The sequence below is a fragment of the Lolium rigidum genome, chromosome 7, assembly GCF_022539505.1.
Source record: "Lolium rigidum isolate FL_2022 chromosome 7, APGP_CSIRO_Lrig_0.1, whole genome shotgun sequence".
Classification (NCBI taxonomy): Eukaryota; Viridiplantae; Streptophyta; class Magnoliopsida; order Poales; family Poaceae; genus Lolium; species Lolium rigidum.
Window position 1 is genome coordinate 46,732,391 of NC_061514.1, and position 11,134 is coordinate 46,743,524.

Consider the following 11,134-nt stretch of genomic DNA (forward strand, 5'->3'; position numbering starts at 1 on the left):
ATAAGTTGATACCTATTGATATATCTTTGCAAATGGCTGATAAATCTACTGCTATTCCTGTTGGTATATGTGAGGATGTTCATGTTCAAGTTACTAATAATTGCTTGATATTAACTGATTTTGTTGTGTTGGAAATTCCTGAAGATGATAATATGTCTATTATTCTTGGGAGACATTTTCTTAACACCGCAGGGCTGTTATTGATTGCAATAAAGGAAAAGTTACTTTCAATGTTGATGATAAGGAGCATACCGTCTATTTCCCCAAGAGGATTGATAAAGTATGTGGAGTTAATACTATTTCTAATGTGAGAACTATCAAAGTTGGAACTATTGATTGTCCTATATATGAGCCTAAAGAAGGTTATCAAAATCTTATGATTGGATCCATATCAATACAATTCAAGGTAACATGATTGATTTGAGGTTTATTTCTTCTTATGCTATGTAAAATTTATTTGGTGGCAAGACTTGATCAACCTTGTTAACAAATACTTTTTATATGCATAGAGGAGGTAAACAACATCTCTTTCTTCCTCCACTTGTTCTACTTGCTGTAGCACTTTTGTTTTGCAAAGTTCCTTAGTTAATTAGAGATTTCAAAAATTTTCCTGGCCAGTAATAATAAACTTAATACCCAGAAATGTGCATTTTTCAAAGTTTTCAAAAATTCACAAAAATTATACCGTTGGTCCTATTTTTCGAAAATGCACCCGGGAGCACTTGGGGATGACCGGTGGGGCACCCCAGGGTGGCACCCCACAGGCCGACGCGGCCAGCAAGGGGGGCGCGCCACCCTGGTGTGTGGGCTCCCCCTTGCCCCACTTCAGCATCTCTTCCTCCCACACTCTTCTCTCTCCCAAAAAAATCAGCACCAGCTTTCTCTCACTCATGTTTCTGCTCAAGAGCTCAAGATTTCTCGATCTCTTTGCTCAGCCCAGATTTCTGTCTGAAATTTGGCACATTTGCTCTCCGGTATGTGACTCCTCCGATTATCCAAGTAGAATTTTGTTTGGTTGAGTATATCTTGAATATTTTGCTGCTGTAGGTAACATGTTTAGTGAGCTTGCATGCTTGTTCTAAGTTGTATAAACTAGTTTTGATGCATGATTAGTACTCTAGCAAGTTCCTATGGTAGTTCCCCTCAATTATATGTCACCAAATCAAATTTTATAATGTTTGTTGAAAATTTCAGAAAATGGAGTGGAATAGACATCAACTAAACCAACAAGAATTGGAGGTGCAACAAGTCATGAGAGTGAACCGCGAAGAAGGAGTATACCCCTCTTACTACCCGTGCACAGATTTCATGAGAAGTGCGGGAATCTTGGGAGATGTTCAGAATCTAATTTCTCGTGCAGGGTTGAATGATTTTGTTGACGGAGAACCATGCCAATATGCAAAATTGACTATGTCTGTTGTGCAGGATTTTAAGTTCAATTGGTCGCAATCTAACCCCATGGTTCAGTACAAAATTTATAATAAAACTGTCAACTTGCCATTCAATGATTTTTGTACAGCAATTAGAGTACCGCAATGGGGATCATGCGAGAAGATAAGGGGATCGCCGCGAGAGCTCTTAAACCTCTTCGAGATGATTTGTCATGGAAGGAGTTTCTCAGAGGATGGTGGTAAAATCAGTAGCATTCAACTCCCGCCTATCCGCTACTTTGCTTATTTCATTACTAAATGCGTTCTTGCTAGAAAGAATGGTAGTAAACTATCTATCCAGGATTTAGCTTTTCTAGCTGCTTGCATCGCAAGGTAGTAAGGCTTATAATTTGGGTGCGTTGATAGCTTATAGACTTGCTACTAACCGTGAGAAGGGCGGAATTTATGGAGGTCTCATCGCCTCTCGTTTACTAGCTTTGCATGGAGTAGAACCTCACCATCTTGATATTCAACTTTCCATAGAAAAACTTGACATAGTCTCCATGATTAAACATGAATTTGTTTCTGATTCATCTAATTTGGGTAACCTGTTTTACAAGATGACATTTTATAAGAAAGCTTGGAGAATAACTAAGAAAACTGAAAAACTAGTAAGATTGTCTGCGCCTGTTCTATTTAACCTTGATTCCAGGGAGGATTGGTCAGTCACAGAAGGTGCACTGAATGCACACATAGAGGGAGGAGGCCATCATGCAAGAGACAACACGGAGGAGGCCGAGGAACACCTCGACTCGTCATCCGATGCAGCAAGTTCTTCGCATCAACATTTTGGACATGTGGAGCCTCCACGCTTTTCTTCTGCACAGGGACCTCACTATGACTACGCCATGTATGATCCACCGGCGTGGAACAGACGACCCTCGCTGGGGTTGAACTCCACTTAGGCCAAAAGCCTAAGCTTGGGGGGAGGTATACCGACATCACTCATTCTTTGCATATTATGGTTGCTGGATACTTGTATATACTTGTTTAGTTTCTTTGAGTGGTTTTCTAATGAGAGGGAGATGATATTTGGGGAAGTGCTGCCTGAAAACAGATTCTGGACTGTTACCAAAAAAATTCTCAAAAATAGCCAGAACGATATTTTGCGAAGCCAATTTTTGTGCATGTTCCCCAGGTTGTTATCTAACTTTCATTAGTTGAACACTTTTCGATTTGAGCAGTGGAAGAATTTCTTAAAAATCGAGTATTGTACTGCTGTCAAGTTTGACGAATTCCTGCTGCTTTGTGTTTATGTGACTCTTCTAGTTTCCATTTTCTTGTTTTTGCTTTGTTTCTTTCCTAAAACACAAAAAGACCAAAAATATTTCTGTTGTTTCTCTTCACCATTTTCTTGTTTTGGTTTCTTGCATTTATTTTGCTTTATTTGCTATTGTTGGTTTGCTATAAGAAAATCCAAAAAGATTTTGCTTTGTTTTCTTGTCTCCTTTGTTCTTGTCTCCAATTCGAAAACACCAAAAATATTTGCTGTTCTTCTTTGGTTTTGTAAAGTTCATTTTGAGTTCAATGGTCTTCGGTGGCTGGAGCGTGGTTTTCATTTCATATTATCCAAGCTACACAAGTGAAAGGCAATAATGACGATCTACGACAATTGGATTGTGGTGAGAGGCTGGTATGAACTCTATTTGTTTTCATTTTTGTACATATACTCATCCATGTGAGCATGCTTAGTTGGTTCATGTGAGGTATATGTCATTTAAGAAAGTCTAGTAGTTCATGATCTCTCATGTTTAGCTCCAATTTATTAATATGAGTAGCATGTCATGGATGTTTGCTTGCATTGTTTTATTCATAAGTAGGTATGACATTGTGGTATCCTCCTCTGAATAATTCATTTGAATCGACTTGGCACATGCTCACGCATGCATATGACTGAACAAAAGTCAATTAAGCCTCGATGATTTACATTGCTTCAGAGTTCTTGTATCACTTTTATGCCTCCGTTAATTTATTTTGCCGCAAGCATGATTATGACAATGCATCGCTCTCTTGATTTGTCGCTCCCCGCCTATTGCTAGCCTTCACTTGTACCGAGTGGGAACGCTGCTCGTGCTTCCAAACACCTGAAAACCAAGTTGTTCCAAAGTGTCCACCATAAATACCTATGCATGGCATTTCAAACCATTCCAAGTAAATTCTCATGCGCTACCTTTAAAACCTTCAAAATGCTTCTCAATTTGTGTTAATGTTTTATAGCTCATGAGGAAGTATGTGGTGTTTATCTTTCAACCTTGTCATTTACTTTTGACGGACTTTCATAATAAGAGCTGGCAACGGGGTGCCCAGCCCCAACTAATAACTTCATTAATAATTCTCTTCACATGTTTTGCTCTGATTCATCAGTAAGCAACTTAATTTTGCAAATAGACACTCCTCCATGGTATGAGATTGATGGAAGGCACCCGAGGATTCGGTTAGCCATGGCTTGTGTAAGCAAAGGTTGGGGGGAGTGTCACTCATAATAAAACTAAAGTACGTGTGTAAACAAAAGAGAAGAGGGATGATCTACCTTGCTGGTAGAAATAACGTCCTTCATGGGAGCCGCTCTTGAAAGTCTGGTTGGCGAGGTAGTTGGTGTACCCATTACCATTCGTTGACAACAACAAACACCTCTCAAAATAATTTTACTCCTGTTTTAAAAATGAAAAGCTCTAGCGCATGTTAATCCCCTGCTTCCCTCTGCGAAGGGTCAATCTTTTACTTTTATGTTGTGTCTCCATCCTTTCTTTGAGCACTTTCTTGAGAGCACAACTGTCATTCTTAGTATAATATGCGTGTCCCAAAATATGGTTGACTGTGGTATAATCTTGATGCTTTTATCTTTGACAATCTCTATTTCTAGTCTTTCTATGAACCTCAGAGGTGCCTGGGCATTTATGTTTTGCTATCCAAATTTGGGCAAGCGAGATACCACTTTATCATATCCTTTTATGAACATTGCAATCCTGCTTATAGACATGATTCATGATGCTTATTATTAATTGTTGGTACCTTTCCATGATTGACATAGCTATTGGATGATCTTATTTGCATGTACCTTATTATGAACTGCCTAAGTGTTAGCCATATCATGAGAATATTTACATCATATGAGCAAATGTGTTCGTGAAAGTTCTTTTATCGCACTCAGTTGTTAACTGAATTGCTTGAGGACAAGCAATAAGCTAAGCTTGGGGGAGTTGATACGTCCAAAACGTATCTACTTTCCCGAACACTTTTGCTATTGTTTTGCCTCTAATTTGTGTATTTTGGATACAACTAACACGGACTAACGCTGTTTTCAGCAGAATTGCTCTGGTGTCTTGTTTTTGTGCAGAAATTCAACTTTCAGGAAAATCCTCGGAATTTATATAAATGGGCCTATTTTACCAGAAAACTCAGGGAGCCAGAAGGGCAAGCTAGGTGGAGGCCCGAGGGCCCCACACACCAGGCCGGCGCGGCCCAGGGGGGGCGCGCCGCCCTAGTGTGTGGCCCCCTCGGCTGGCCTCCGACGCCCCCCTCTGGACTACTTAAGGGGTTCGATCTAAAAATCGCGAGGAAGAAGTCGAAGTCGCCATAAACCCTCCGAACGCCGCCACATCGCGAAACTCCGTCTCGGGAGCCGAAGTCTCCGTTACGGCACTCCGCCGGGACGGGGAATTGGAGGAGATCATCGCCATCATCACCACCGACGCCTCTCCATCGACCAGCCATGTTTCCCCCATCCATGTGTGAGTAATTCCCCCGCCGTAGGCTGAAGGGGATGGTAGGGATTGGATGAGATTGGTCATGTAATAGCATAAGATTGTTAGGGCATAGTGCCTAGTGTCCGTAATTGGTACTTTGATGATATTGTTGCAACTTGTTATGCTTAATGCTTGTCACTAGGGCCCGAGTGCCATGATCTCAGATCTGAACATGTTATTGTTTCATCATGATATGCATTGTTTTATGATCTTACCTGCAAGTTGTATACACATGTCGCTGTCCGGAACCAAAGGCCCCGAAGTGACAGAAATCGGGACAACCGGAGGGGATGGTAGTGATGTGAGGATCACATGTGTTCACGGAGTGTTAATGCTTTGCTCCGGTACTCTATTAAAAGGAGTACCTTAATATCCAAGTAGATTCCCTAGAGGCCCGGCTGCCACCAGCTGGTAGGACAAAAGATGTTGTGCAAGTTTCTCATTGCGAGCACGTACGACTATATATGGAACACATGCCTATGGATTGCTTTGTACTTGGACACCGTTTTATTATTATCTGCAAATGCCCTGCTTTGATTGTTACATGAGTTTCTCTCATCCATGCAACGCCCGTCATCCATCCCTGTGCCTACAGTATTTTAATCCTCGCTGTTTACTATAATCACTACCGCTGTCTCTGTTACTCTGCTGCTGTTATTTCACTACCGCTATCGCTATAAAACTGTTACTACTGATAAACTCTTGCGAGCAAGTCTGTTTCCAGGTGCAGCTGAATTGACAACTCCGCTGTTAAGGCTTTCAAGTATTCTTTGTCTCCCCTTGTGTCGAATCAATAAATTGGGTTTTACTTCCCGCGAAGACTGCCGCGATCCTCTATACTTGTGGGTTATCAAGCTACTCCTTGGTTTTCTGGCCTCTCTATCCTATTCTGCTGCAGAAGCTCTTGAAAGAACTTATTCTTCTGTTCCAGACTGATACGATGTCTTTCCTCCATCATTTGCATCTATTGCAAGAAGTTCTGCTGCGTCATGGGAGGTGGTGGTGGTGGAAACTGTGCTCCTGCAGCTGCATCAGCTTCTTGTTTCTGCTTAGCCTCTCGTTCTAGCCGTTGAGCCTCGCTCTCCTCACCTTGCGCTCTCGACATCTCCCCCTAACACTGTTACACAAAGCGAAACTCATAATTACTCCATGCACAAGTTTTCTGAGCTCAACTTTGTGCACAGAGCTAGTCACGCAATGGAAATCAAGAAGCAAATCCAAATCATACTAAACATATACCTTGTTTATACATAAACAAGTAGTTTCACAATACCCTGAAAATAGTGTGAGTATGCAAACTCACTTATTGGATGTAGCTTACAAACTTACTTAACTAATATACATTATAATATCATTCGCCAAAAAATACATTATAATACATATGGTACATTAGTATTTCACTTTTGCCTCCATTGGTTGTCCACTATGTGTAGTCCTGCTCATGGTACATCCTAGGCATCCATCCGGTCGGTTGGCTGATAGTAAGAATCTGAAGAGGATCCCAGGGAAAAATCTGTCATCATGAAATAGTTATTCAATGATGCATATGTATACCTTGTGGGATACTCTTCCTCCTCGACAGACACATTTCTAGTGCATTCGGAAGTGTTCGTATCAAAAGGTCCTCGCCTTCCCCTACTTCCGGAACACTCCTCTTTCTTCACCCAAACCACCTCCCCGGCGGTAACTTACCATAGGTTCTCCCATTAACTAGGTTCCAACCTAAGGTCAAAGATTTTGCTCTGATACAAACGGTGGTGACCGTGCATACCACTGCATGTTTTTGTATGCTAGTCATTGACATAACAGATGCGAAGTACCATTCTGCAAATATTACATCCCTCAGAGTGATACAACAGAAACATAGCTGGTCTTTATTTCACTCACTTAATATTACAAGCCATATATGTACATCACAACGGAGCTCCTCCTGGGTCTAGAGAGGATAACTTGGTAATTCTAGATGAACCTTACTTAACTTATAAACTAACAGTTGTAGTAAACTAAGTACCATTACGACTCGAGCAGCCTTTATCTATAGAGTTCGGTGCCGCTCGACTACTCCTAAGTTGTGGTGCCTAAGTCTCAGTTTCTTCTGGAACCTCCTCCGTGCCGTAGGCGATCAGTCCACCCCTTCTACTCCTCCTTACATGTCTAGTTCTTCATAGCAGACATCCTCTGCTCCTTCAACTCCTTCAGTGGCCTCCTGCAGGTTGTTCAGGTAATCTGAGCAGGGGGTTCAAAGTACATCTGGGCATGGGCATCCCGGCCCGGACGGCCCGGCCCGACCCGGCTCGAAAATCCCGGGCCGGGCCGGGTCGGGCTTGCACTTCGGGCTGGGTTCGGGCCTGAAATCTGAGCCCGAACGTCGGGCCGGGCTAGATTCGGGCCTTCATTTTTTGAGCATTTTAGCCTGGGCAGGCCGGGCTTCTTGGGCCGGGCCGGGCTTTTTGCTCGTTCGGGCCGGGTTCGGGCTTAATTTACAGGCCTGACGGTCGGGCCGGGCCGGACTCGGGTCTGACTTTTTACCCGCGGGCTTTTTTAAGCCTGGCCCGGCCCGAACTTTGCCCAGGTGTAGTTCAAAGAGGTATGAGTACGAGCATACTCAACAAGTTCAATATAGGAAATAGGTGTTTGATGAACTATCTACAACACTAGACCAGAAAGTCATAGGCCAATGCAAGTTTTTGTAAACATTTATTCAAAGGTTGTGACAAGGTATCAACTTGTCAATGCCTACGGGTTGTAGACTAGGGTTTAGTTGGAAGTAGAGGGCAAGTAGATCTCGAAGGTTTCAGCCGAAAAGTACTCGACGATTATGAAATTAGGGTTTGAGAAACAATGATTCGATGATCTCATCGTCCCTCGACTCCCCCTTATATAGGAGGCGGAGCCGAGGGATTCGTGTTGTACAAATTACAGAGTCCGGGAAGGTTTCTAACTCATCCCGCGAGATTACAAATAACACTTCCTATTACAACTCTAGCTTTCCTTAATAATATCTTGGGCTTCCGAATCTTCTTATTCCTCGGGTAGTGGGCCTTCAGTAAACCCCGGGTACTATCTTCGGCAGGCCCATTTGGGATGCCTATGTCAGTAGCCCCCGAGATTTTACTTGAATCGTAGAGTCAGGGAAAATCTCCACTGTTTATTTTTATTCGACAACTTTAACTTTCTATATTTCTTCACATAAACTTCTATATTGTGCAGGGATAATGGTAGTTGGGGCTAGTTCATCTGACGGATCAGGTACTAGTTAACTGCTCTAGTGGCAATCCGCAAAAACCTACTTCAAGATCACGTCCCTGGACATGACCTCGGGATACTGGTGTAAACTTCGACAGGTGCCGCTTAAGGTCTTACCATTTTGTCAAGTCCCAATAAAATTTATTGGGTACCTAACGCGTCCGTTAGGATTTTTCTTCGTATATGTTGATACGGATAAAAGTAGCAAACCGACGTCAGAGACGGCGCCACGCCTCATAGAACGGATCTAGGGTCTTACCTTCGCAAAGTTTTGCGGCATTCAGAAATTGATCGCAACTTTGGCGTTCTGAGAATATATTGTCGAGTGCTTATTCGGCTGTTGGAATGGCACATTTTATTGAGTCAAAGATGACTTATATTGCTCTCCCGATGGGAGTATATGCAGAGTTATTATAACTCGAAATATACTCTTTTGTTCTTGTATCCTTCTTCTTTTCATTCTTTCTTTCTTTTTTTATAATTTCATCGGGCACGCGAACAGCGTTCCCGATGGGAGTAGCCCCCGAGGCTACAGCCAAGGACGTGTGCTTGGTTGTAGGCTCCACGCCTTATGCCGCTATATTTTTTCCTCTCCCGAAGTTTTACAATTGCTCGGGTGCGCGAACAGCGCTCCCGATGGGAGTAGCCCCCGAGGCTATGAACAAATATTTGTATTTGATCATAGGCTCACGCCATTTCTATTTTGTCTTTCTTTTTCTTTTTTCCAAAGTAGCCCCCGAGCATTTGATCAAAAACTTGTATTTGATCAAAGGCTCAGCATTATTTTTCCATGTCGCCTTTTATGAAGATGTTGAGGCGAATTTTTCCTTCTGCCAAGGTGACGTTATTGCTGACGATAGCCACGATTGCCAGTCAAAAGTCGCGAGAAGTCTTCTCCCGCTGCCTTGCGGGCCCAATTTATCCACTATCTTGACACGTCGTGCAGGTGGGGGACACACGTCCTCCGCTTTTTTTGGCGCACGTACCGTAACTTCTCCAATGTTAAAATACTTGTTTACCCTTGTTTCCACGTGGCTATCATCTACCGCGCACTCTTCCCATCCAACGGTCCGCCGCTTCGCCGCACCTCTATATAAGATCTCCTTTCTTCTTCCTCGAGCACTTCCGCTCGCGCCGTTCTTGTGCTCTCCTCTGCAAAACCTCCTGCGTTCCACAATTCCCTAATCTCATCTTCTCCAAACTGCATTCCTGCGCCATTGTTGATGCCACCGCGTCGTTTGACCAGGCACAGCACGCCGGAATCATCAATGGCCGCCGTGGATCTGGGAACCGCGGAGTGGGAAAGGTCCAAGATTTCCACCCAGGACATCAATCTGCTGAAGAAGCTGGGGATCAGCAAGAAGCCCAAAGCGCTGAGCTTCCCTAGTGAGGAAAGCTACCCAACCCCTCCAATGGGGTATCGGGTAAGTTTTGTCGACCACCTCATCCGCGGTCTTTCCGCCCCCATTCATCCTTTTCTCCGCGGACTGCTCTTTATTTACGGTCTTCAACTTCACCACCTCACGCCCAATTCCATCCTCCATATCTCCATTTTCATCACCCTCTGCGAGGCCTTCCTTGGCGTCCAGCCTAACTGGGCGCTATGGAAGCGCATTTTCTTTTGTCGCCGTAATGGCTCTCCCAACGTCGCCTATAATATAGGCGGCGTTGTTATTTCCGTTCGCCCCACCGTCGATTACTTCGACGTCAAACTTCCTGACTCAGTCCAGGGGTGGCGCAAGAAGTGGTTGTACATTCAGGAAGAAAACCATGGATGTGCTGAAGACAACATCCCTCCCTTCGATGGTGCCGAGAAAATCCTTCGCCGCCGCTCCTGGGACGCAGAGGCTACCGAAGAAGAAAAAATAGCGACAGAAGCCCTGATGACTCGCATCCATGAGTTGCAAAATACTCGCGGCAAAGAGTTGTCAGGTATCCAAATCACGACATATTTTCTTAGGACTAGGGTGCAGCCGCTTCAGGCTCGCAAATACCCTCTCTGGAAATATGCTGGCGACAAGGACGCAGATCGGTTGTCAGCGGATTTAGAGGTCAAGGACTTAGAAAAGCTTGTCCGAAAAATCTCGTCTCTCAGCAAAAAAGATCCTGTCCCTTTTTCTTGCCGTGGTAAACCATTCAGCGCCGCCAATCCACTTCCCAAGGTAACCTTTGTCGATTGATTTGTTATTGCTTTGCTATCTTTTTTGTAACTCCTTTTCTGATATCTTCCCCTATTTTTTTACAGAACCATCCAAATCTTGTCTCGCTTCCTCCTCTTCCTGAAGGTGGAGAAGTCGAGGAAAGGGCCGTTGTCACTGATGACAACCAAGATGCCCCCTCCTTTGTGAATGAACCTGTGGATTCTCTAAAATCTGCGGGATCTTCTGAAAAGGAGGCTGCCTCCGAAGGCACTGCGTCGGCACAATCTCCTCCTCCTGCTGTTTCTCCAAGGAACAAGAGGAAGAGGAATGATGCCGAAGATTCCGGCACCTCCAAAGCCGAAGAAGTTGGTCCTTCACGTCAGAAGGCAACTTATGATCCATATCTTGAATCCCTCATCAGCTCGTAAGTCACTTTTATTTCCCCTTATTTTTGTACTCGAAATTTTTTGTCTATCTTGCTTTTTATGCTGTCGACTTTTAATCGTAGTGATGATGAGGAAGAAGTACCAACTCTTGATGTGGCTGCTTGAACGAGCACGTCACATACTTT